This window comes from Leuresthes tenuis, unplaced genomic scaffold (assembly GCF_036924035.1).
Source record: "Leuresthes tenuis unplaced genomic scaffold, fLeuTen1.0.hap1 SCAF_23, whole genome shotgun sequence".
NCBI lineage: Eukaryota > Metazoa > Chordata > Actinopteri > Atheriniformes > Atherinopsidae > Leuresthes > Leuresthes tenuis.
The window spans coordinates 16,638,437-16,665,919 of NW_027325377.1; the positions used below are offsets into that span (position 1 = coordinate 16,638,437).

Below are 27,483 nucleotides of genomic sequence, written 5' to 3' on the forward strand. Positions count from 1 at the left end.
GGCCTCCTGACTACTCATTTCAGTATTTTTTTCAACTTAGCACCTCTGCTTATTTTCAAAACAAGCTTTCAGTTGTAAGGCCAAAGGTGTCCAAGGAGCACGACTCATCATCCTTTCGAACTTCAATTTGGAAAACCTGTGAATGAGAGGCAGCCTCTTGAAACTTGCAGCATTGAGTCTCACCCCTTACCTCTTTATTCCTTTTTCATCATTTTTTTTAATATCAGCTGCAAAAGCCGTCCAACAGTGGGGCTGAAAAGCAGATTTCAAACTTTGGGCCAAAGTAATCAGAAAGTTATTGAGTCTCTGGATTATAGGATTTGACTGTGCTGAGACTCCCTCGAGACTCAGTCAAGATCAGAAAAACATCAGTTTTATCATGATGAAATCACACAACAATAGAAATAAACAACAAAAAATGAATAAATTAAAAACATAAACCTTTAAATCAATCCATGACAAACTCAATGTCTCATATCTCATGTGATATGATTGTAAGTGCCTTGCAGTGAGATTCTTTCCCGAACTACTGTTTCAAGGGTCAGGACTGGACTTTGAGCTCCTGCCTTTAAGCCTTGTACTGGTAACTGCTCAGAACTGCTTCTAAATCTAACTTTGAAAGGAAACTATTTAAGTATTGTATTCAAATAATGTTCACTCAGAGATGTGAACTTTAATTTGAAAGAATTTAATTTCCCCACAAAGACCAAAGACTTATTGGATAAGAGTTCAGATTTAACTTTGACTCATCTAAAGTGGTACTTGGCATACAAAAGCTCTTGTGTAAAGACTTTTATCTGAATTTTCACAGCAGAGTTATTGCAAATTTAGTCCCTCTTTGAACAATATCAGGCCTTTATGCCATCTAATGGTGTTCAATGAGCTCACAAATACGGTAAAAGTTGAATATGTGCACCAAGTAGCACCTTAATAGAAGCTTCAATCATTGTGGCTTATCTAATGCCTGAAGAGGTTCTTTGTTGATGCTGGAAGGCATTTTAATCTAGTACAGAATGAACTCATCTCAGACACTCAATCAATAACTCAAGCCTGGAAAGACACCCTTATAATGTGATATACAATGCCATTGCTCTTTGTATGGACTTCAGAGAGTTTGCAGACGTGGTCTGACATCAGTATACAGGGCTTTGTGGACAGAACTAATGGCACACTGTATTGATCATGTGTGCTGAAAACTGTCAATCAAGGCTTGCACAGCTGCGGCAGAGTGACGGTCTTGCTCGATGGGGTCATCTTCAGCCATCTGCCATTCCAAGCACACCGATAGTATCCTCTACTAATTGACACACTCCCTCAAAAACAATCTATGACAAGAAATATGAGAGGTGGAAACAGACAAGGATACACACATATGGGCTCGATATTCCTGATGGCATCACTGGTGACACGTGTTCTGATTAAGGATTTAGAGACAGATGTTAAATACTGTTATTTTTATGAGTTGCGTTTCACTGATATTTATAAGTTTTGACTATTAAAACGTCTCAAGATTGTCTCAAGAGGCATCAGTCGTGGTCTGTGTATTTTTGCCACAGAATATGGGTTTGGTTCTGTTCTTTGTTTCAGTGTTCTTTGTTCTTTAAGTTGGCTTTTTGTTTCTCTGTTTTTGTGTTGATATCCATGCTACATATCCCCTCTTGCCATTGATTTTCATTGTGCATCTGTGTGTGTGTCCAATTGAGTTTGGCTTGATGTCTGCTTTCACACCAGCTCTTAGTTTACTGATTGCCACACCTGCACTGCTTTAGTAATTTTCTCCCCTAAGTGAATATATACACCAGGTTTTGCCCGGTGACTCTCTTTATGTCAAATAATGATGTTGTTCTCCCCATGCACAGCCCCATTGTTTGAATCCATTTCTTTGTGATTCCTTTTGTTTTGTTAAGTAGAAATTATTTTATTACCCCCATTTGAAAAATGTCGGGATGTTGTGTAAACTTTAAATGAAAACAGTAAGCAATGATTTGTAGATCTCATGCAACACAATGTTGCTCACGAGAGAAAATACAAAGCATATTAAATGTTAAAAGTGAGACTTTTGACTCTTTTAGGAAAAATATAGGCTCATCTTGATTTTAATAGTACAATGTCTCTTTGAAAAAAAATTTGGGAATAATGAAATGTAAAATACGTAAAAGAAGAACCAGGACTGTTGAGTAGCTAGAATTCTGCATGAGACAATAATGGTACAACATTCCTCTCCCAAAGATCCAGCAACTGGCCCCCTCAGTACCCAAACGTTTACGTAATGTTATTAAAAGAAGAGGGGATGCTATCCAGTCGTAAATATGGCCCTCTTCCAACCCTTTTGAGCTAAAATTCTCCATGAAATTGTAAAATGCCTCAAACATTTGACACATTTTCTTTGATTTTGATTTGAGAGTTATAAATTTCATTGTGCTTGTATGTAAATTTTGCACAGTGCCCTAACCTTTTTTTGTGTGTGTGCTTGAGGTGGTCTTTTGACCAAAGCATATCACAGACATTTTATTAAGACCTCAGGATATTGTGTGAACTTGTGAAAAATGGTCATGATATGTCTCTTTTCGGCTACTTGGCCAAGAGCCCCTTCACTTTCCAGGGCGCTACAGCTTGTCTTTTGAACTTTTTTTTGTTTTTGTTAGGCTATAAAGTGCTCGGTAAAGGCTAGCAAAACGTCATGCGAAAAAACCTTGCCAACTTTTTCCATGTTGCTATGGCGCCGTGACGCATAACTGTTACCATTTCTGGAAACCTGCACATTCAATTGTCACGCAGTGAGGGTGCTCTCTGACCAAAGTACAGGGCTCCCGGCCAAGTGTCAGTTTGAGACGAGTTTGATATCCGGTTACTCCTTCAAATTAAATTGGCATCATCATATTGTAAATCAAATTACTCTGCATATTCAAAGCGTGCACATTTCGTAATTACATTTAAGAGGGACCTCAGAAACATGTTTTGAAACCCACGCAAACATAAACCCAGTCTCTGTCTTACACACAGCCTCGTATGTCTAGATTTGCGTCAATGTCTGAAAGTATGTATGTATGTAATTATCCATTTATCTAATTGAAAATGTGCAATGGAAGAAAAATGGACAAAAATAAAGGTAAAAAAATGGGGAGGGGGAAAACAATGTGTCCGTTTATGGGTTTGTGCTGGAACAATGATTCTAAAAACAAATCATTCACATAACAAAAGTTTTTTTATGTGTGTGTTGTCAATCCATACATAAAGCTGAAAAACAAATTCAGATTCTCGCTGCTTTTTGGTCAATACTAAATTGATTGCATTGCACTCCCCTTTTTCATGGGTCAACACAATGTTTTATGTAACTGTGTAGTTGGACTGGACTGCTGGTCCCAGCTTGCTTGCACTGTTGGCTCATGTAGCTTCATTCTGTTGCCGTTGTTGTGTGCTCAGTCCCTCTGAATATCTGCCTTTCTGTTGGCATTTGGATCAGTGTCGCTCATTGTTTTACTTCTCTTCCTGTTTATCCGCTTGTCTCTTCTCTGCCAGCTCTTCCACCCTGTCCCCATGGATCTCCTGTGCACTTGGGCTCTTAACTGCCCTCTCTCTTTCAGACTCTCATCCCACCATCTCACATCTTCTCTCTGGTGTCTCAGTAAGTGCCAGGCAGGGTGTCCCTGGAGTGACCTTGGGTGTAATGAGCTCCTGATCACGAGTCAGGAAACCCAGCATTCAGCACCCCACCCCATCACCCCCCACTCAGCCCATGCAACACACACACACAAAAAAAGAAAAAAAAGTCCACACAGCTATCGTATGCTCAGCCCACAAAAAGAAATAGTATTGGAGAGGCAGGGCAGCAGGGTAGAGGTGCAGATGAAAAGAGCCTAGAGACACTATTGCTTTAAGCCCTGACATACAACTACCAGACCTCCAGAGCAAAGTAAGTGGATTTTTTTTTTCTAGGTGCACACATACTGATTGTTTTTTGTAGTAAAGGTGTAATGTGACATTGAGGTGGTTACTTGTGCAGCTAGGCAAGCAAAAAAGTTTTTGGTTCAACTGTTTTGCTGCAAGACTTGAGTGTGCAAATGGTTTGCAGGCTTCTTGGTGTGTGAGTTTGTATTCTGGGGGTACAATCTGTTGGACTTTTGATGTGTTGGGGATTCATTATTCTACAGAGCTGTGTTCAAATTTCTTTACATACTCACAAAAAAAAAAAAAAGACTTTTGGGGAAGTTGCAAAATGCACTTGAAGTTTCTCTTGCGATAACACTGTTTTGCATTTGTACATCTGTTCCCGATATTTTGGCTTTTGGTAAAATACGGAACTTTTGTAGACGTGGTCCTAATCGCTTTTTTTTTTTTTGTTGTTGTTTTTCCAATTTTAAGCAGATTTTTCCTTGAGGCTGTTGATACAATATGATAAACGTATGAAAATACAAAAGATTGTTAAGCTTAAATGCTGAGAATTAGAACCGCAGATGGAAAAAGGACGTGTAGACATTCTGGGTAAACAGTTGGAAAGACCCAATAATCCAGCAGCCATGGGCTATTGAGTATGGTGTTAAATCATTAACAGGGCCGTTTCCTCAGTGATTAGACTTCAAACACCCATATGTTTTGTTTATTATTGCTATCAGCCAAAAATGTACAAGCTCAATTAACTCAGAGTGTGCACGTAAGCTGGTTGAAGTGGACCACTTTTTCCCAGGATGTCGTAATTTGGGTCAGGCCTGACTGGAATGACAAACCCCGTACTGCTGTATTGTATCAGCATTATGAGATCCAGCAGACCTTCTGCTTGCGTTGCCATGGCTGTCTTCAGTCCGGTATAGCAACCCAAGTCAGACCAAACAGTGTTCTTCTCTGTCTTATGGGCATTCCAGACAAAAGCTTCCTCTGGCTCATTCTTGCTCAAAATTAGGTGTCCGCTTCATTTCTTTAGAATCAACACATGGTGTGGTCCCAATGAAAGAGCAGGGAGAGATTAAACATGAAGTGGAGATGAGCTTCAGAAACCTGCTTTGGTCCGTAGCAAGTCAGAACACAAGTTGGATTAAGCTGGATGATAGCCAGCAGGGACAAACTAATAAAAAATGCCTAACAGTTCCTGGCATTTTTCCTCCAAAATGGCCTCTTGGAGGCCTTTAAAAGACATTTTACACATTCTGCCCTTTTGTCTTGTTAAATGCTTGCCCCACATACTTCCCCACGTGATCTTGCCTATATGTCAATCTGTTAAAGCATTAAGCCAGTTCATTTCCTTCTATGTCCTCACAAATGCTTTGATGAGACCGTTGTCTGTGGAGGAGCTGGAGCAATAAGGCATAGAATTGCACTGTTAGGACCCTGAGAAGTCCGCTCCAGGGGGGAGGGAGGCGCCGTGAATGGAGCCAGTTCTCGTCTATAGGGCACAACTAAGTGAGAGAAGGAGAGAAAGAGGGTAGGGGGGTGTGGACATACACAAAGGTCCCCACATTGAGAGACTGGCTTATTTTTGTGGGGTATGCACTGACCCTTCACATGTGGGATGAACAGAATGGGCCTTGATGGGGTCCAGAGGGCCTCCACAGAAGGGGAGGGCAGGATAAAGGGAGGAAAAGAAGAAAAGAGGAGGGGAAGGATGCCAGTGGAGAGGCCTGTCACCCCATAGTGCAAAATGACATTAAATCCGAGTCGGAAAAGGTAATCCTATGTCTCTCAAAGAATAAATCTGTCAGCTTGTGTCTAGCCTTTTGGTCATAAATGCATTATGTCCACCAAGGTAATTACTAATATGTGAACACTGACAGACGGAAAAGTTCGAGAATCAGTCATAAATCTTTTAAGAGCAGTTGTACAGATAGTTTCCTAAACAAAAGCTGGTTTTAAATGGTATGGAGAAGTTTTACTTTTACATAATCTCTGATCATCTACTTACGTGCCACCTGCTTTGAAAGTCACCTGCCCATTAACTGACATATATTACCTGTATTACCTCCACAAGAAGCATCATGTTAAACTTTTTAAAACTAGATTATACATGCAAAAAGTCACCAGTTAAATCATTTCCCTTTTGCCAGTAGTAATATGATTACTCTGAGTCCTTTAGGGGCTGACGTGTATTCAGAACTGGACCACTGACTACCACTTCTTGCTGCTGTGGACCACAATATCCGGCCAGCAGGAGTTTCTAAAATAGTTCAACTAATAATCATTTAAATGGTAAAACTGGTAAAATTTTCATCCTTTAACTAAAGACGTTCCATATTTAAAACTGCTCTCATCATCACATTTTCTGTGCTACTCACAAAAATCCAACCCACTGTTTTAATGTTTTCAATGTTGATGATCATTGACTGTAGGGGTACCATCTCCTGAGGCTGTGATGTTGATAGCCATGTGTAGAAAAGCAGGAGCAATGTTAGACAAAGTTGTCTGCAAAACCTCTAAGATTGTGTGCTGTTGGTCTCCATTGTTTGAGGGAGCCCAGTAATAGGGCTTCTAATGCCTTTTATGGGAGCATTGAAGGAAAGCAAATTCCTCAATGGCTAGTTCCTAAATCTTTTCTTTACTTAAAATGTGCAAAGATTTTCTATTTTTCCCACATTTTGTCATGCTTTTGATTTAATCTAGTGTGATCCTTGGAGAGCTGATGGCTGGCTATCATTCATAATTGGAACACATCCTCATTGGCCCTTGCTGATGATCAATCAAAAAAAAAAATCCAAGAAGTTTTTAATGACCCTGTCTGTGTTTTTACTACTTCTGCTATTCAAAATGAACACAAGTCCGACCCGAGCTCCCCTGCCTCCCACCAGGTTGGTCCCAGCGGATAAGCCTAGGGCCACTTTCTTTCCCAGTAAATGTCGTCTTTCCACTGTAATGAGTTGGCTCATTAGTGGTTCATTCAGCAGCCACCTACACACGCACACACACAGACACACAAACTCTCCCCAGGCTTTCCAGTAAGTGACTGAAAGAAGAGAGGGCAAAGGTCTTATGGTTGGATGTGAAGCTGCATGCCCACTGAGAAAGTGAACATACAGCTGTGATGTAAGACTTAACTGAATGCATTTCATTTCATTTTAGTGTATTGCACAAAACATCAAATTTAGAACACCATACCTTTGCTAATTTAAAACAATTCAAAGCAAATCAGACTCCCTGCGCTCATATCCAGGGTGTCAAAGAGTCACATTGCTAAAGCCGTTGACATCTGAGAAATGCACAATGCCCGCTGGTGTCAGTGCCGCTGTGCAGTTGTGTGGCAATTTTAGATGCTGGGAGTAAATATTCCAGCAGGAAGCAAGTGTTTGCCTTATAAACAAGGAACAATGTTTATAGCAGGGGGAAAAAAAACAGTTGGATTCCTTGAGATCTGGATTTGATCTGTAAGATGTTTTATGAGTTCAGTCGTAGAGGCTGCAGTTTTGATCCCTTGTGAGTCCAGTTTGAGTCAGTTTGTGTTAGCTTTACTTGCGTTTGTGGTAAGGTTAGATTTAGGCACCACAACTAATTAGTTAGGTAAGTAAAATATCATGGCTTGGCTTAGAATATACCCTTTTAAACTGTTAGCCCTGTATCTAAAAACATGTCACTCTGTGTGCTGCAGGCAGCGTGACAAAGAACAAAGCAGCATGTTTGGAGTATGAATGGTCTCAAATATTGTTGACACAAAACTTGTTGTGCAGTCACACTTCACATAATATTTTGCTGTTGAATTTATATTTTTCTAATGAAGAGTTCTCAAGTCAAGGTCTGCTTCATCCTCATTAATTAACATTAACATACCACAGAAAAATGAATGGATATGAAATTTTCCCTGAAAATGGAGTCAAACTATATTGAACTAATTCACAAAAATGTTCATCTCTTTAATTTTTTTGGCTAATCGCAAGTACAGCAAGCAAACTATTACCATAAATAGTTCATATGGTCAATATCTTGGCAAAAAGTCACATGCTCCTTTTATTTATCTGATAACAATACATGATGGACTTTATACAGCACCCTGGAGGGGCAGAAGTGGGTTGGAAGAAAAAAGTGAGCCCTTAAACTTGCATTCTGTAAATACACCAGAGAAATCAAGGAGTAAAAATTACGTCATCACTAACAAATTATACCCGTAAGCCTGTTTCAAGTGACTAAATGATCTCAAGTGCAAGTCTAAAGTCTTCTTTCATTCAAAAGTGATTTTTTTTTTTTGTAATTATCTCTACTTCATTGAGTGTGACATAGAAGATAAAACCAGGTATGCCTTATCGAACTTTGTAATCGTGGATTTGCTCCCAGTCTTATTCACCCTCCTCTCCTCACTTCTGATTTAAGCATGATGATTGAAGTCATGAGCTGTTCGTGCGTATATGTGATTAAAGTCCAACACTGATGTTAAAATCAATAAGAAGCCAGCTTTGGGGGGGAAATACCTTGTTCTATAGTTGCAAAATGCTCCTTAATGTTCTTTAGTCTACTTTTTTGCTCACATGTACTTTCAGGTGGTTTACAGTTATTTAGAGGGAATTTGTTGAAAACAATCTTCTTTTGACCCACTCATTTGACCATTTTGTAACAATGTGAACAAGATATTTGTTCCACTATCTACAAGTGAAACATATGATAAAGCAGCTAAAACATGTAGAAGTGCCACTTTACTTTCTTTGTAACTTGAGCAAGACTTTAAATAGCGGCAAAAGTTCTATAAACTGATAATAGTTTTATGGCAAAAATGCTGTGGTGGGAATACATGGCCTGAGGGTTCTCCCCTGCCTCTAGTTTGCATGTGTTCAGGCTTCAGTGTGTGAAACTCATGGGAATGGATAGGGTTTGTATAGCTCTAATGAACTGAGGGATGATCTTGTAACTTTGCTTGAAAGCATGAAACTCAGATAGACAAAGAAGATGATTAAATATACACCTTTTTTTCCTACCATGAAACCATATCAAGAGCATTTAGCATTGGTACAATTCCAGTCGTAACTACTCACAGAAATGGTAAATGTAATGGTGAACATCCGATCTTTCCTTTGTAAACATCTCCTATTGACAGTGCAGCAGAAATAAAAGTAAGCCACAATATTGACTTGGAAGGTTCTCTCCCCAGTGCAGAACCTTGCTAAATGGTTCAGGAGTAAACCCTGAAGGGACTATTAAATAACACACAGCCAATACACTGCTAAAGCTCCACCTAAAGGCTGTAATCTATCGGCTCAATCAATGCAATCTCATTCTATTTAGAGCCACTGGCTGCTTCTGAGCTGAGGGTGAATTCAAAGGGGTTTTTAGTGGTATTATAATTATTTCTACAGTTGGACTTTGATTCTTGCAAGGTGTGTGAGGTGTGTGTGGGGGGGTTATAAAGGGAAGAATAAAGCATTTTCAAGATGCTTGCTAGGGGTTACACATCCCTGTGAGTCACTTCTACTCACAGGGATGCAGGGATTTGTTGTGACGTGATCACTGATGTTGAATGGAAAGTTAAATTGATTGTGAGCATCACTGTGGACCACAGCCTGCCGTTTAGTGTTTTTATCCCAGTGAGAAACTATTCCAAACATAAGGGTTTGTATGGTTTAGTATGAGGTCTAATCATGCTCTAGGTGCAGTGACAAAAAGAGATCAGAGGTGCGATTAAATAAAATAACATAAATGAGGTTAAAAAAAAAAAAAAAAAAGATTTCTGCCTTTTTTCCCCCTCACAGCGCTCCCCGTTATTTTTTTTTCTGTTATTAGGATAGATATTTTAAGGGCCAAATCTTCAGTACTTAATACCAAAATAATTTAAAACAGCCTTCTGGTGCCAAAGGGGGTATCTAATCCTGAGTTAAATCTCACTGGGTATTAATCAGACCCATTGGAGAGTTGCTGCAGCCCTGGGATGTCTTCCTATTACTGCAGGGCAGCACATGCTGGATAAATATGATTTGGAGAGTTAAGTACCTATGATGGATGCAGAGAGGATTAGATAGTCCCACTTTATGGTTATAAACAGCAAGCATGGCTTCATGTCCACCCACCAATGACTGATTAGAAGCTGAGATCAGCAAGGATGAGGGTGTTGTTGTCTGGCATAAATACCCTTAAATATGTTTACAAGTCGCAACTGAATTATACATCTGAAATCCTTTACTTGAGTTAAAAGTTTTATCCACATGGAGACAAAAAGAAAGGGAGGAGTAAGAGAGGGGAGTCGAGTAGGATGAAGTCTGGAGAAATCGAGAGAGAATCATTAGTCATATCCATTAGTATTCCATCCACAGCTTGTGCTGTGAGACAGCTGGTCTGTCCAAACAAACAACCAACAGAGGGGGGGATGCCTCATTATAGCTTCCCTCCTTTTGTCTCACTCGGAGTTCACATTCCATCTGACCATAAACACCAGGTCAGGGCTGTGATCTTGCCCTGTGTCTATGCTGGAGTTTAGTAATGTTAGTGGGACTAGTAAAGCAAGAATTTGCATGCTGTTCAGTAACGTGCTGATGACGGCACAGCATGGTGGGAGACGAAGGCAAAAAAAACATAACATGAATGGATGTTGTCCTCACAGCATTCTAGAGTTGCAATCAAGTGGAACCAGAAGGACTGAAAAATTAAGCAGACAATGAAAAGTTTCTTGAATGTCCACTTTGGAAAAAAACAAAACAAGTCATTCTAAATGACCAAAAGGAAACTCAGATCAGCTTCAAGTCAATGCAATATGCGTAGAGATAATAAAGCTAAAATTTGTCCATAAAAGACCATAAGTGGACCATAAAGTGATGCAATACATGTGAAAAATACAGAACTTGATACAAATGACAATTACAAATTGTATTTGTATAGTTTTTCAGTCTTGGTGTCTTGCTCTTCTTGACAAGTGAGGGGCCTGTAACATGTTTGTGCTCAGGGGCCGATTGCTTCATTATCCATGCGTGCTTTTGCTTCCAAAAACAAAAATGAAACCAGTGAGCGATGTTACTGTTGCTGCCTCCTTTGCAGTGTGATACATTATCTAGAGGAAGGAACGTCCCTCCACCCTTGAGACGCCCACTCCTGTCCCCTTCCCTTCTCAGCTGTTCATCACTGAAAGATCCGACCTCAGAGAAAGAGGTAGTTGCTCACAGCTGACATGTAAACATCTGACAGACTCTTCACTGAAGCTATATTGAAAATACCTGCAAATGAAACCCAGTTTACATCAGCTGCCTTCTCATGAGAACGCTTTTCCAATCTAAGATGTAATGTGAGTTTCTTAGTGAATTCATTAGTCTCTTCTGCATTTACTGCAGTTATTTTGCAAATTATCTAAAAGGGATTTTTGATATCAGTTTGCACCGTTTGTCAAAAATCAGCCTCTGTACCCCCTATCATTTGTACCAGGAAAGGTTCAGTTGTGTACCAAAGTGATCTTATCTTGTAGAGATAAAAAATAAATTCCCGAGTGCTGCTTCGATTTGATTGTCTGATTCCCCCTCCCAACACAACTGTCCTCCCGTCCTTCATGTTTGACTTGGGGAGGCAATAAACTGACCAACCAGAAGATCATGTCAGTGCTGTGACAAGGACAGGAACACTGACAAGATACCAGTGAACAGTAGGCATGGCTACTGGGAATTAAAATTCAATGTCTCTGCTCTGGATGTTGTTGGTTTTTTAAAAAAATTGTACATCTTTAAATCCTTCAAATTCTAAAATAGTCTCAGAGCTGACTCAGTTCAATGTCCATTTTGGACACTTGTGTCATACATGCTGAAACTACCTTAACCTCAATGGCTTTTTTGGCATACATAGAACTAAAAGGAGGTGTGAGTGCAGACTCTGTAGCCCAGGCGCTCACTGCAGTGCACTTACATGAAGGCTTTGTCTCTTCTCTGACTGTTCTAATGCCTAGTGGCAAGTTTAAAGGTTATGTTTCATGCCCAGGGGCTGTGACTGCGGGCAAAAGCCACTTCCCCGCATTGTACACATTCCTCCACCTCCCCTTTTCACACTCCCTCCTTAACCCTACAGCCACCCTGCAGCTGAGCACAGCCCGTGTCACAAAAGGGCTGCTGGCATTTGCACAGCAGTGTTCTGTTTTCATTTTGAATGGGAATGATTGGAACTCTCTATGTGGCAAAATAGACTCCCTTATTTGTCCGTGGATTGTGTCACATAGTACTGCCACATTTATGGTTTTGTAAATATAGCTTGAGTAGATTATGTTTTTTGCAGATGAATGTAGACAATGACCGTGGTGGGCACACAAAAATCTGGTGGGTTGTGTTCCTGACAGATAGAGATGGCTTACTGCAGAGGCAGAGAGACGGTGAATAGGGACAATCTGCAAAGTCCACTTTCCCCAACACTTCATAAGCTATAGTGTAGAAGCAAAAAGCTGTTAGAGAATTGGCTACATCTAGTAAAAACTTAACTTCAACTCTGTAGTTAAGATGCCTTTTTTATTTGAATAATGGATACTTTATAATGGCACTGTCAGAAAACAGGCCATTCTGTTATTCAACTAATCAAATAAGCTGAAAGAGGGTCCAACGGAGTCACAGAAACCTAGAGAATTTGTTCATGGGTCCAAACCATCATTTTAATGACTGGCAAACCAGCTACAGCTAATTTCATAGTAGAATGAATTAGGTGGCGTGGCTGCTGTGTATTGAATTCCCATCAGCTTCTCTAGTTGACGTCAGAGGACATCAGGCGGTGGATCTCTGTGGTGTTGCACGGTCCATCTTCAGTGACTCCTCTCTGTTTAAAACTCCAACACATTTACAATTGCAATTGCTTCTTCTTGGCTTCTCTTGTGATTCCTGACTCTACAGGTGAAAGACTTGACTACAGTGCAGAGGACAGAGCTCGATGAAGGCACTCTATGTTAGCCTTCCTATTGGACCTTCTAGTGCCACAAGGACCCAATGACAATGCAATCAAAGAGAAGGATTTACTTGGAACAAAAGTCACATCTTTGACAGATTTGGGATGTCCAATCTCCCTCTGTTCACCATTCTCAGTTAATAGCATTCCTGCATCTTGGATGGCTGAAAATAAGATTGTCACTCGGTCCTGGAGTATAGTGTGTTGCAAGCTATGTCTGATTCGCTCTGGGTAGTGTGGAGCCTAAAGGAGCAGGAAGTGAATGACACTATCATTGCAAACTGGAGTAAACAAGTTAAAAATAGAAGTCATTCTCTGTTGTAGAAGATTTCTCACACCAGTTTTTTTTTCACACTGTGTGCAGATAAACAAAATAAACAGGTCAATATGTAGCCAAGTGACCACAAAATAACATCACAATTAAAAAATAAATGAAAAATGTGGGGGAAGCCACATTTTTCATGAAAATAATGCCTTTTTTATGTTCAGTTGCAGCCTCTTCTGTCTCATTTATCTTTTGCTACCTTTTCTGCTTCTCATTTAGATTTCTTGTTATTAAAAATAACAAGGCTAGCACCAGTTGCCTTCGTTGGATTGGTTGGTTAGGTTCAAACAGAAGATTTGATGCACTAATTTCAATATGAAGCTTTTTCTCTGATGCAAAGCAACAGAAGATGTGTGACAAGGTGCAATGTGAGTATAGCCCCCACTCCGTGCATCACAGCACCACTTGTTACACAGTAGCTAACCAAAAAACAAAGAGGGAACATCAAGAAAGCTCTTTTGGACTTTTTTTCAACTTGGTATATTGAAAATCTTTCATATCAGTGAGTAATGGTCATGTGTGCTCTCTAAAAGCAAGTAAGAGTTTCCATCAACATGTATGTGCTTCAACTATCAATTAAATAATCAACTCATAAATATATATATATATTTTAAATATAAAATAATAAATAAATATATATTTTTATATAAATGTATAAAAAACACTAGTTAAAGAGACTGTTTTTACTGATTGAGGTTTAGGTAAAACTGATGCTAAGTAAAGTGAAGACTTCATGTTTAATATGTAATAATCAGTCTGTTTTGACATCACTTTCTAAAAGACAGATGTACAGTTTTGACACGTCTGAAAGTTTCTTGCAGTTAGCGTGTAGCTAATGTCTGTTTCACTGAATTAATTCTGACGGGCTGCTGTGTCTCAGGCATCTTTAACAGTCTCGACTAGCCTTTGTTCTTTCCCCATTTTCATGTCTGATTCCCCAACAGCCCCACAGGGGGAAGCACTGTCGGTTGCGTGCTCTGAAAACCTTTGTTTGATCAGCTTCTAACATATTTGAGCAATTTAGGCAGGGATGAGTGCAGGTAATTCATAGCCTGCCAAAAGAGTGTGTTTGGAGAGATGGATGATGGCAATGAAACTCTGTTTTCTCATTTCTGTGCTAATGCATACCCCAAAACTACCCTTTAAAGCCATAAAATGTCTGACATCTTTCATCTACAATGACCATCTGAAATGATCCTATCTTCCTCAAAACCTCAGGCAATAACTTTTTTCACCCAGTAGAGGCCAGTGTGTAGTTGATGAGGTCATCCACTCATCCACATATGACAGCTGCACAGCAGGAGGATTTTAAACACCTTCACATTGGGGGTTATAGTGACAAGAGAGCACCGTGGATATAATGTAGTCCAGAATCACTGTGAGGAAATTAATGGGACATTGAGCAGCAGGAAACAAAGATGCACACAGTATCTGACTGTGAGAAAAGGTAAATGGTAAGGCCAGCTTCACCATTGTTTAAGAGAAGAAGAGTGGAGTGAACAGGAGTGAAAAGCCTTGTTCAATACTACCGAGGAAGTGTAATTTCATACACTTACTGCCGCAGAGGTCATGACCATTATAGATAGATCACGAGAGCCCTCTACTGACAGTTAAATCAAAAGAAACCATTGTCATCATCATCCTCAAAACAAACTCCCCTGTTTGCAATTTTAACTGCACATCAAGAAGAAGAATGAGCATTACTGAATATGTGTGATCATCCTACTTGGTTGAATATAGTTGCTTTTTCACCCTCTGTGAGGAGAATTGGAGGTGGAACTGGTAAATTATGACTCTCGCTCTGCCCTAAAATCTTTATTCAAACACCCACCGACTGATGTAAAAGAAATTAAGTGATGATTTAGTGATCTAAAGTGAGGTGTGGAGGTAATAAAGATAACAGCCAGAATATGCTAAAAGGTTTAATCACCTTCACAAGTGACCGGTGATTTATTTTATACACCTTATAATTGAAGCTGTTCAACTTTTTTTTACCTAAAACTGTAACAGATTTATCGCCTATGATAAAGCTCTCTCAAAATGTGATGATGCATGTTTGAAAAGCTTTCTTATGTCATAGAATTTTCACCTAAAAAAAATCTGATTCAAAACAAATTACAATTCCACATATTTAGGATGTTTTTTTCTTTTCAATAAGTGCTTATTCTATGTTTACATGTGACAGGATTAGTTTGATTCAAAATGTTGTTGAAACCTGAGAAGAAGGCCAAAATCCCCTGAAAAGGTGGGGTTTGGACAGCTTCCAGACAAACTTGGGTGAAGTTGGAGTTATGTTGCTCATTGCAGTTCAGTTCCTTGCTGCATTTCTTCATTTGTATGTGCGACACGGGAACCCATAGCACTGTTTTGACTCCTTTCATATTGGCATCAAAGTTTTGAAAGACACATTAATTCCCATGTTTGTTTTGTACAGAATTTCAACTGCTGGACAGTTCAGGATGTCCTCTGTGATATTTTTGTTTCATAACTCACCAAAATTTTTCCGTAGTTGACAGATTTGGACTGCAGGCAGGTCAGTTTGTCCCCTGAAGGCCGTGGCTCAGCTGGTACAGTGGTTGGCTTCCAACTGGAAGGTTGGGGATTTGGTCCTTGGCATGTCAAAGTGTCCTTGGGGAAAATACTGAGTCTCACACCGTCCCAAAATGTGTGTTATTGTAAATTAAAAAAAAAATGCTACATGTTGTATGTAGAGAATAAGAAGTGAAAATAGGTGTTGTGTGAGTGTCTGTGTTAATGGATACACAGAATGTCTTGCTGAAATCTTCAAGGCCTTCCATTACATCTGGATGGGAATATATGTCGCTCAAAAAAGCATTAAATAATGTTCAGCGTTAATGGTACCTTCACAATGCCCACATACCATCACAGATGTTGTCTTTTAAACAGTGTGTGTTGATTATAAGCTGGATGGTCCCTCTCCTCTTTAGCCCAGAGGACACAGCACCCATAGTTTCCAAAGAGAATTTCAGTTAATTCATCAGATGACAGGATAGTTATTTTTTTTAAATTAATTTAATCTTAAAAGGTTTATAACCCAGAGTTCCTACATGTTTACATCTATTTTAAATACAGTTCATCCTGAGCGTTACCTGTTGCTAGTTATCTGTGAGATGTTTCAGCGTAACATCAGCTTTTCCCAGACTTGTCCCAAAATTCTTTAAACAGATTGCTGATTGCAAATTCTTAATGAACATATATTTTCTTAAAACAAAACACTTTCTCATGTCTTACATGTTGTACTTTTCCTGTTTTCAACTAAAAGTAGGGTTTGAATGGCATGTAAATCATTGCATTGTGATAGTTACATCTCTCACAGCACATCTACTGTTTTCCCCTCAACTCTGTCTATCTATCTTTACATTTCAGACTGCCAGCGGAGCAAAAAAAAAGACTGCAGGGAGGAAAAAAATCCCCTCTCCCACCCCCACCCCCCACCAAAGCAGCAGAGAAACACTGGTTATTCAGTGCAGCACCTAAAACTCCCACTCTGCAGGTTGTCCCCCTGTGAGCAGCATGTTAGTGAATGTAAATCAAGCAAACATTTCTGACTGGAGATGGAACAGAGGGGTTTGATGCAAGTCTACTAATTAACAATGAATCTGCACCTGCTCCCAGCCTATTAGGCACATGTGTTGGAGACTGAAGGATTGCTGACCGGTGGCTTTGATTGAAAATAGTTCAGAATAGCCACTGTTGATTATCTCCTTTCAAATCACGCAGATCAGTATCTGAAAAGCCTAAACTTGCTCGCTTGCTGTCAGCAAGTGCAGTAGAAACAGAGTATCACTGTTGTTTTAAAATCAATAGGGGTTTTCAGGCATCAGTTGTGGGGGCTTGACCGGTCGAGAGCTTGTGACGTGCGTCTCATTGATGAACGCACTTCATCTGGAACTTAATTTCTCCCTGCTGCAAATGTGTCATCTGAGGTAAGCCTCAGCCTGGAGGGAAATCTACCACTGTTTGCCCTAGTGAGGGTTTCATAATCTGCGGTCAGGCTTTGTTCCATTGTCACTCTACAAGGCTACAAGAAAACCAACAGGACTGTGTTGCTTTAGCAAAAGCAAGAAAGCATTCTGTATCTTTATTCACCACCAGAGATCATATAGAGCAACCCACACCTTTAATAGTCATCTCAAAAGGTGAGAGAACACATAAAAGGCATCTCTGATATGCAGTATATGGGCTCAGGAGAATACAAGTGTAAATATGATATATTGCATATAATTGCTGCAGTCTTTGCTAGTAGTATGACACCAATAAACACTGCATTTCATTCCCTCAAAGTGGCTGGAAGAGCTGTCAAAACTGTCCACCACAATTTGTTTTGCTTAAGTGAACAAACCCGATCCACCCACACTTTCTCACGTATTGCCTTCTGTCGATGTCAGACAGTCGGGGGGGGGAACTTCACACCGTGTGCACGTCTCAGGGACAGCACAGCTTCACTTCGCAAAGTTAATGTCGCCACAACTTCCCCACAGATGCAGGATGAGCTCCGCAGGCAAATTGCAAGAGGAATTTTGATTAATCCTTCGACAGTTTCCCCACATATCTCCTCTTGTAACTACAGCACAGAGTGGTACTCTCTTGATGATGAAATGGGAACACCAAATGAAATCAAATGTGGCTGGATTTCGCAACAAAAAACACAAGCACTGACATCAGAAAGTAACCACCTCAACATTAATGAGTCCACTGTGTCTAGTTTGTTTTGTGCTGTAAGGTGTTTTCGTAAAATATTCACCAAACATCATTTGATATGCTGTTTTGTATTGGTCATGTTACATTTTGACTGCAGAGAGCAGCACAAATCCGTTGCTCTTGCCACACATACATTTTCAACTGCTGGCATTAAAGCTCCATTGCACTCTATTAAATCGAGGGGTTTGGCTGGCTTTACTTGATATAGATCCTGAGATCATGGTGGCATCGCACCCCTTTCCTTTAATTGCAGTCATCAGATTGACAGAGACATTTCAGTTGAGTTCAGTTTCACCGTTTACACTTAAATAAAAGTGAGGAAAATGCTGTGATTTCCTGATGGAATTTCAAACCTGCCCACCTCAAGAGCAGCCATTTCTAAGCTGGCTTTGAAAGCAGTGTAATACCCTCACATAATTGCATTAATCTTTTGACCTGTAGGTAAGGTGTAGTGACTGTTGTAATTTTGTGTAGCACCTAAACATGTTTATACAACTCAGCTTCACTCTTGGGCTATGCATATTTGCACTAATGTGAGTGGGTGAAGTAAACAGAACTCCTTGCAGCACGCCTACCAAGTGTGCATAAAGTAATAATCTGTGACATTTTCATGTAAATAAATTGGATTTTCCTCCTCATCGGCTGCACAACTCATGAAAGATTTTCTGCTCTCAACATTAGATTCCTTTTTGCAGCAGATGTTACTTGATTTTTGGGAAACGATCCAAACATGTTTCTTGTGTTTGATGTAAGATTATCTTTGTGAAAGAAAGTCCTGCAGAAAATGTGACTTCTAAGATTCATAAGAAGTTAATTGCAGAACTGCCACAGACAAGAAATTGCAGCAATTAACTTTCCGAACAGTTTACCTGTACGTGTCTCTTGATGTACTTGACCCTGGAGTTAATACCAGTCTCTTTCTGCTGTTGAACATTCTGTGATCATGATGTGGTGTGGAGGTATGTGGAGTTATAGGAAACTGCAGGCCTCATCTCGCCACCGGCAGCTGTTGTTATGCTTCCTTTCAGCCTTGTGATGTGACGGGTGGTTTGGGGAAATGGGTGGCAAACTCGTACCAGTATCAGCTGGGACTAGAACCATGATTTAATGTAGAAAGGTGCACTACAAAGTGGGGAAAAAGAACTGACCTATGCAAACATGTGGACCGACAAATCTAGGAATAATGGGACAGTCAGAGAGGTGAAAATAATCAATACAGTGACAAGATGTATAAGCAATGCTGTCAGATTTGCTCCTTTCATAGTGCCAGTGCTTCTAGGTCACAGCATACTGTAGAAATACTGAAATAACACCTGTGCAGGTCACAGTGGTGCATCTGTGGAGAGATCTCAAAAGAGAGATCTTTAGCTGCCCCTTCCCCCAACCGTAAACTGTATTGATTTGGTGCAAGTTCTTACATTTTGATATGACCGCTGGGAGTCTGATTCCTGCCGTCTCTGCTGCTCTGAGATGTTTCTGGGTGATGCTGTATTGAATATCCGAGCAACCTTCATTTGTGCATTTTTATTTTAGTCTGAGCTCAATGTCAACTTCTTTTGAAAACTGTTTTCATCTTAATGTCAACCTGTGCACAGTTTTCAGTTTACAGTTCTCTCAAGCTGTGAGTTATTTAGATTCCTTGCATGACTTAATCTTCATGAAAATATATTAATTTAAGGTGCTTTAGCGGGTGAAAAAATATCAGCTATTGTGCGAAGTGTCTTTGTGTCGGATGCCCACTGCTGAGTTGGACTCGGAGTGACTTGAGAGCTAGCTGTGAAAAACTGTAAATCGCTTCCCCCTGGAGAACGGCAGTCAGCTTGAAATGGGTGACACAAACAGGAGGCAATTGTGTAAACATGCATCCCTCTTGAACGAGTAGGAGAGTTGTACAGCACATTAGATCTGAGATGGAAGCAGTGCAAAGAGCTATGTTTTGACTGAGTGCTTGGAACGCAGCTTTTATCTCTTGTAAAATAGAATCATTCCATTTTTAAACTAAGTTTTATTGAGCGCCAAGTTGTGAAGTGGAAATAAAGCTGAAATCCCCAGTTATGTGTTTTGGTGTTATTTACTACTATACATAGGCTGCATGTAACCCTGCTGAAATGCACACTGACATAGTGGAAATGAACCTACTAAACAAACCTGGATTGTGGTAATCTTTACAAATCAAACAGTTCTATATGTACTCGGCAACTGTAACTGTAATAGTCACTGGTAAGTCGTGATTGACAGCTATATCTCCGGCAGCATTATATTCCTTAATCCAGAACAGATTAAGTGCATTCTCCCTTTCAAGAAGACTGTGATTTCTGGGCTCTTTAAGAAGCTATTACTATCTTTCCTCTCCAAATCTGAGATTCAGGAGTGTATTTCACAAGCAAAGTTTAATTCACAAAGATTTATGGCAATGCTCAAGTGGATAGAATGCAGAATCTCTGTATAACTCTCAGCTAAATATGTTTAGTAAGATTTGAGGGAAGGAAGAGATGGAAGCAGGAGAGTGGGAGGCAGATATGAGAAACGGGTGTCAGGATGGCTTAATCAAAAGGCAGACAAAACTGCCCACGCTGTGGAGAAAGGCTTTCTAATCCAGCGCTCTTTAATGAACAAGTGACTCTAGGTGCTTTCAGTAGGTCCCTGAGAAGAACACGGTCTCACATACTTACACATAAAGATACATGTTGCCTACTCAATTAAACAGACTCCTCTAAATTCGGCCCCTTTGGAAGATAGGCAAGAGAAAGCGTCTGGGAGAGGAAAAACGGGGGTGGTGACTGTTGATGCTAACAGTGTGAGGCTTAGGGGACAGAATGGGATGGAGCTCCATTTCTGGGCTTTCAGTGGCTGCCTGGAGATCAGGCTACACAGGTCCAACAGCCAGACAGCTGGCATCTAAGGGGAACAAGCCCAGCTTTTTCTAGCAATCAAAAAGCAGCCATGTGGAAAGAATAAAAAAAAAAAGGCAAAAGGATATGGAGTGGTGATAAGATGTCCCATGAAACCAGGGCTGTATATTGCAGTTTTCCATATTAGTTTGATGTAAAATCGTGACAACCTGCTGACACAAAATAGTGCAGCTGTTTGAGATACCTTGTAACGTCATATGTGCAGAGGCAGTTTGAAGTTAATCTTCTGTCACTTTTTGTTGAGAAAAAGTCTGCCCAAGAAAACGCTTTCCATTGCACAAATGAGTCATTTTCCCTGTTTAAAAAATAATTAAAAATGAAGAAGATAAATAGTTACTTGTGTTCTCACTTCATGGTTCACAGTTTCACTTGCTGTTGGATTAAATATAGGTTTCACCACTTCACAACATTAATCTTTTGAATAATGACATATAAGTACACAGTTTACCCATTATGCTGCCCTTCATATGTGCAGCCAAGGGGTTTTGATTAAAAGGTAGTATGCTAGGTGTGTGGAGCACCAATATGCAATCAGCAGTTTTCAAACATTTCCACAAATTTGGTTTGATTTTGCTATACGAGTGATAGTTTTGGGCTTGTAGCGTTCTCATAGTGCAAATAATATGAAGAAAAAGGGCATGAGTGGGTGTTTCAAAGCATTTTATAGTGTGATCAATGAAAACAAGGCAGTCATGCATCAGCTGAAGTCTTCAATTTCAGCTGTTTCAGGACTTGGCCTCTTTCTCACTGACCCACACACTCACTAAAAGGCAGACACACACAGAGTGCCACACATGGTGTTTTTGTACCAGAGAGTGGCTCCCTGGGGGCTCCTCTGGGGCTGTTCTGAGAGATAGCGGGGACCCTCTCCACACATTCTCTCCCCCACTGTCTGACCTTTACAAAACACAAGTCAGAAATGTGTGGCATTTTCCTCTAATCATCTTCACCTAAACACATGAGAAATGCTGCCGTGCCTCATTTAAGGAATCCCACAGCCTCATGAGAAAATGATTTTCTTCATTTGTAGTCATTATACCCACAGGTGTTACTGCACTCAGCAGCATATCCTTAACTTTCACTGATATGATTATCCATATAGTTATTCGCATCCCATTACCGACCTTTTGGTCGAACAATATATACCTGAATCTACATGCTTGTTTACATGCTAACTCTAACCCCCTATTTCAAACGCCTTCTGCATGCCTCTTGTCAATGCACTTCTCATTTCCTCTGTGCTCTCAAAAGTTCAGGTCAAAGAACACAGAGGCAGAGAAACTCCTAAATAAATTCTTTCAATGTGCTCCGTGTCTCTCTGAAGCTACAACTCCACCTCTGAATCATAACTGCCACTCCGAAGTGGATTTTTCTGTTTGACTTAGAATTGTTCTCTCTGTGACTGGAGCTAAACAATGAACCAAACTAAAAGGGTCAGTCTCATGGCTTTTCTTTTTTGTTTTTCAATATAGCAAAAGTGACTTTGTAGGAATCATTTAGTAATTCAAGAAAAGACATTTTTGTCTGTTTCATATTTACATTTCTGTAGAAATTTAATATTTGTTGTGCTTGCGGGAATGTTTTCTTTTAAAGAAAGAAGATAAATACTGCTCCAGCTAAGAATGTTTGACTGCACTTTCAAAAGTAGCAGCAGCAGCCATGTTCATGCGAATAAATAAATGAATTAATATGTAAAATATCAAGTTAATGAGTAACAGCATTACAACACAACTAATGGCAAATATGCATGAAAAAGAAACTCAGGCCCACCTCAATCAAGAATATTTTCATATTGTCATGTAAAACCTTTCTACTTTTAATAACGTTTTCTTATTTTAATATTGAAAGTGGGATGCGGCCAACTGATGTAATCCACATGTCCCTGATGAATAAATTCCATCTATAATGCATTTGATTCAAAGGTCTTTGTGGAAATCTTTACAAACACACACTCACGCCACCTTTAGGCTTTTAGTGAGTAAGTGATTTCATCCAATACACAAGCTTGGCAAGTGAGCCGAGACAACCACATAATACTGTTTGACCAATCCAGTCTAAACTAAACACATTTATGGACTGTCCAAAAGTGTCTATTTATCTCTGACTTTGAGGAAAAAAGAGGTCAAATTCGCCCTGAACAAATGTGAGAAATCTGAGCAATTCAATCACATCACAAACATTTAAAGTTCAAGTAAATCTTCTGTTTAGGAGGCGACAGCAGACTGAAATAGACTGGTGCCAACCTTGCAAACAGGACTTTTCACACTTCTGCGTATAGATATACAGACACTCACCATATATCGAAAGGAGGCACCTTGATGCGCCACAGAGATCGCTGTTACATGATCCAACACACAACAGGATGTCGACCCTGTTTTTAGTGGAACTCTGATTGAATTCTCAGTAGGTGGAAAACTTTGCTGTTGTCTTTGAGTGAGCTGCTTCACCTCTTCATTGAGAGGAATATTAATGTAAGGAGATCACCTCTCAGGGCTTGCATGCACCATGCTATTTATCAGGCTATGGAAGAGAAGTATTTTGAAAAGTAGGCAAGTGTTAACCATTTTGGCAATGTTTATATTACTTGTCACTGTGAAATCTATGTTGTTTCAGGGTAGTATGTAGAGCAAAAGAGAAAAATAACCATAAAAGCTGACAGAATCAAAGTTCCATTAAGAAGAAATGGCACAAAAAAGATATGAAATACATGAAGTTATGACAGTATGGTGTCTAGATCAAGTTGTTCAATGCCAAAGATGGTTGTGTATGTATGTAGCAGAAATCGACACTTCTTAAAGTACATGCACTCATGAGTGATTTCGCCCTTGCAGATGTTCCATCAGATGATGCTCTGCGTGACTGTAACCGCCACAAAATCTTTCAGCCAGCTGGAGATTTATGTGAAGATTTGCCGAGCAGCCCTGACCCAGTGTCAGCGGTCAGCTAAGAGTGACCTGATATTCTAAATGCAGACAAGTACGTGGAAAATACCACAGGACACCAATTACCTGACAAAATACTGCCTTTTTTCCCTTTTGGTGTGGTCTGTTTATTCTTTTATGAGCAAATGGAGTCATCCAGGGTCATTAGTTGCACTGTTCTGACATCTCCAATTGACGCTGACTTTTCCTGAGGCTGGAAAAAACCAATGAGGATGTAATGCAGAACTTCTGACTCATGCGAGAAAAGAAGAAAAACACACTTTATGTAATTCCTTTATGGCAAATAAACTTAAATGTCAATTTTGTCATGAATAGGATGCTTTGTTGAGCATTACAATGGGTCTTTTAGTCAGTCATTTTATTGCTAAGTTGAGTCAGCAACAGCAGTTTTAAAGGATGATCCTTGTGGGTATTCATTGAGCATGTTTCTAAAAAAAAATGTTTTTAAAATCTAATCATCTGACCTGCTCTCAGAGGGTTGTGGATCAGGTTTTCCTCAGTTCTATCCTTGTGCATAAACCCACATTGTGCACAGCCAATGTGGCCTGTGTCTACTCTTTGACTTGAGGCATCGTGATTCAAGAAGTTAAAGCATACTCTTCATCCAAAGGAAAAAAAATATGTGCAGTACAGTACCTGAGCTGCTTACCAATAAGCCACTAATCTCTATCAGTGCCTTGTTTTAGTGTCTTAGATCTATTCCAACCCCATTGCTTGGCAAGACAAATTAATTGTATGCTCTGTATGGCCAATGTACAACTAATTTAACCGGGTTGTACTCAGAATCAAAGGCAATTTTGACGTTGGTAGAATAATTCTGTTTGCAAATAAGAGGGTGAAATGGGTCCATTGAAGATTTTGATTCATACATATGCACAGTTTATTAGTCATAGTCCAAGGCAGTCCATATCAATTTGGACAAATTTGTCTGCTTATTTGTGGCTCTAGCTGATTGAAATGAATGATCTAGATTAGGTCCATTTCCGGTTTATTCAGTTATTCTTTTGTTCGATATGTGGCATTGTTGTTGCTTGCTCATGACCCCGATCCTTCAAATAAGAGCAGACAGTCAACAAGTACGCTGGATGAAAGTACTCAGTGGCCATTTCTGCACCACAGCAAAATCAGAGCACGTAAATTTAGCTTTTACCTTTTTTCCACAGAGTTTGTTGACAATTCTATAGGTTAATAGTTATAAGGGACACATACTTTATTTGAATTAATTTGAAACAGGAAGGAGGAAAAGTTGTATTCATGCATGTGTTGGCATGTAAAATGGAACGTACCTTAGATTCCTTGCAAAATGTATTAAAACAAAGTTATTTGGCTAAATGTCTGCTGTGTATGATTACTTCCATTTAGGCATTTGAAGTATGTGACAATAGTATTTTATTACCACCTGCACAACAGAGAACCACTTCAGATGGTCACTTCAGTCTTCTCTAGTCCATTTTCGCTGACCCACTACTGACTCGAGTGAGTTCTGCTCCATAAAAACAATTTTTATCTCTAGAAAGAGGACTGTGCATGCTCAACTTAAGCAGAAGTTTTCTTTTGACTTTGTGTTCAATTGGAAGACTCCTCTGAAAGTTAAATGGAGATAGGATGGCTACGGGGTGGAATAAGGGGGAAATAGCTTGTTGCAGAAAACATCAAATGTTATGGCAGCCTGTTTTGTACTTGCCATCCATAATCGGTGGCCTGTGGAGTTTTTATTTTTTTCTTGCTTTTGTAACATTTGCTGTCACACCGTCTATCCGCCTTGCATCATAGAGCACAAACGTTGCAATGACTGACACAAGAAATTCAACAAAAATGTCACTAAAATCCAATCTCTTGTCATTTGTAGTTTTAAATGGAGATTCTCAGCCTTACAATGTTGATATCAGTGACTTTATTTCCTGTATGTAGTGTTTTGGTGATTGGCAATGGCAGTGAATGGATATATGTCTTTGTCACCTTTGTTATGGAACTCGATGCTCAATCTACATATATTCATATATCTGTCTAAGTTTCTCATTAACACGCATGTGCTAAAATGTGAGAGGTTAATGGATTCAATTAAACCCAAAATCCATTCCTGAAAGTAGAATAATGGTGGAAATTGTTTTTGCTCAGCCAGTACTCCAGCTATGGCCACATAACTGATTAATTAAAGGGAACTTTGTTCAAACCCAGGATCTCTGGGAATAGAAAATGAGGAAAATATTTATAAAACACGCTCTTGTAAAACTGAAGTGTAGCAGAAGGAAAGAGGTGTGGATAGAATCTTCCAGGATTGCTGTGAATGGATTGGGGATGTTGCTTTGTAGTCTGACAACAACGTAGCTGATGATGTCGTTAAGAAGCACTTAAGTCATTCCTCCTATATGGCTGTCTGCTGTAGTCTTTGGTAACCCATACAACCTGAAAACTGGATGGAGATATGTCGTGCCTTAGTGAAACCAATAATGTCGCCTCACTGATATTCTTGCTGCTCCACACTCGTCCAGTTATCTGCCAGTGATCTCACATTTCCCATCAACGAACCGGAATGGTTTAAACTTCATACTCCTTTCCATCCTTTCTCTCCATTTTGTTCCTGCTCTGCATCTCCTCTTCAACTCGAATGGATTTGATGTCTTATTCCAGGCATTACTTGGGCTTTGAAAAGCTCAATTAGCTGCTTCCAGATGCAAACAGCTTTTCCATTTGGCTTGGTTACACTTCATAACGGATGTTGAAAGTGAGAGAAAGTGGCAGAAATTATTTCAGTAGCACAGCATCCAAACCAGTGTTGAAAAATTCAGCACTTTCACAGAAAACAAGATTAGAAAATCTCAAGAAAATGCAAAGTAGGACACAAAATTTCCAGAGCTACTGTAGCAGCTGCCTTTCGTGCAGCACTATTCTCGATCTATGTATTACGTACTCGTACATACTTGCCCCTTTGTGCACCCACATTGACAAGTTGTTTTAGTTCCTTTTTATTGAAGCCCTTCCTCCCTGAAAGGCCTCTTACTCCTTATTAGTCAACATCTGGAAAACCTGTTGAGGTTAGCATTCAGTGCATGTCTGTTCTAGGACTTTGGCCATGTTTAACATGACCGTCCAATATTGAAACATTATACATGACAGAAAATAAGGAAAAGCATAATTAATACTTAATCTGTTGACTGATGCCTTCATTTTAAACATAAGCAAAGGATCTGGTTGTATAAATACATTCTTCATGGGCTCTGCATGGATTACATGGATTCAGCATGGAACATTTAGAGTTTAGCTTTTGCCTGCTCACTAGAGTGCTCCAGAATAAGCACACAAAGGGATCACTGAAGGTCCATCGATTTGTGGCCAGTATTGGCTTTCCTCTACCTCTACTCTCCTGACCTGGAATCCACTGCAATATCTGAATCAATTGAACAAACTGGAGGGCTTGATAAAGTTAATTCAGCCACTTTGACCACTGAATGACTCTTATGTTACCCCCTTATGTGTGAGGTTTGCAAACATTAAGTTCTCCTGTTCCCTCCTTAGCTTAAGGGATGGCATCTGATTGTATCTACAAGCAGCTCTTAAATGGCTTTGTATTTGCCTCCCACTCCAATGCACTTTCACTGGAAACTGGAAAAAGTCATTCCTTTCACTGTCTCTTAAACAAATGGCAGTTTTTAGCACTGATGAAGAATCCAAACATAACCGCGTTAGTGAACTGTAGGCAAACAATAGTAGCTGACAAATATACGACGGCCTTTTAAACGGTACAAGGTGTGCAGTGTTCTATGCATTCTAACTTTCCTGCAGT

General features: G+C 39.8%; 1 protein-coding gene across 2 annotated transcripts in view; it reads left to right on the forward strand.

Moving 5' to 3' along the window:
- The first annotated feature begins 3,766 nt into the window (after positions 1-3,766).
- The window catches only part of ptn (pleiotrophin), a 44,249-nt gene continuing 20,532 nt past the window's right edge, over positions 3,767-27,483 (forward strand). The window contains exon 1 of one of the 2 annotated variants that reach the window (XM_072377514.1): positions 3,767-3,913. The gene's annotated coding sequence lies outside the window, so the exon portion shown is untranslated. The remainder of the gene's footprint in view (positions 3,914-27,483) is intronic. The other variant, XM_072377515.1, reaches the window with a different exon arrangement.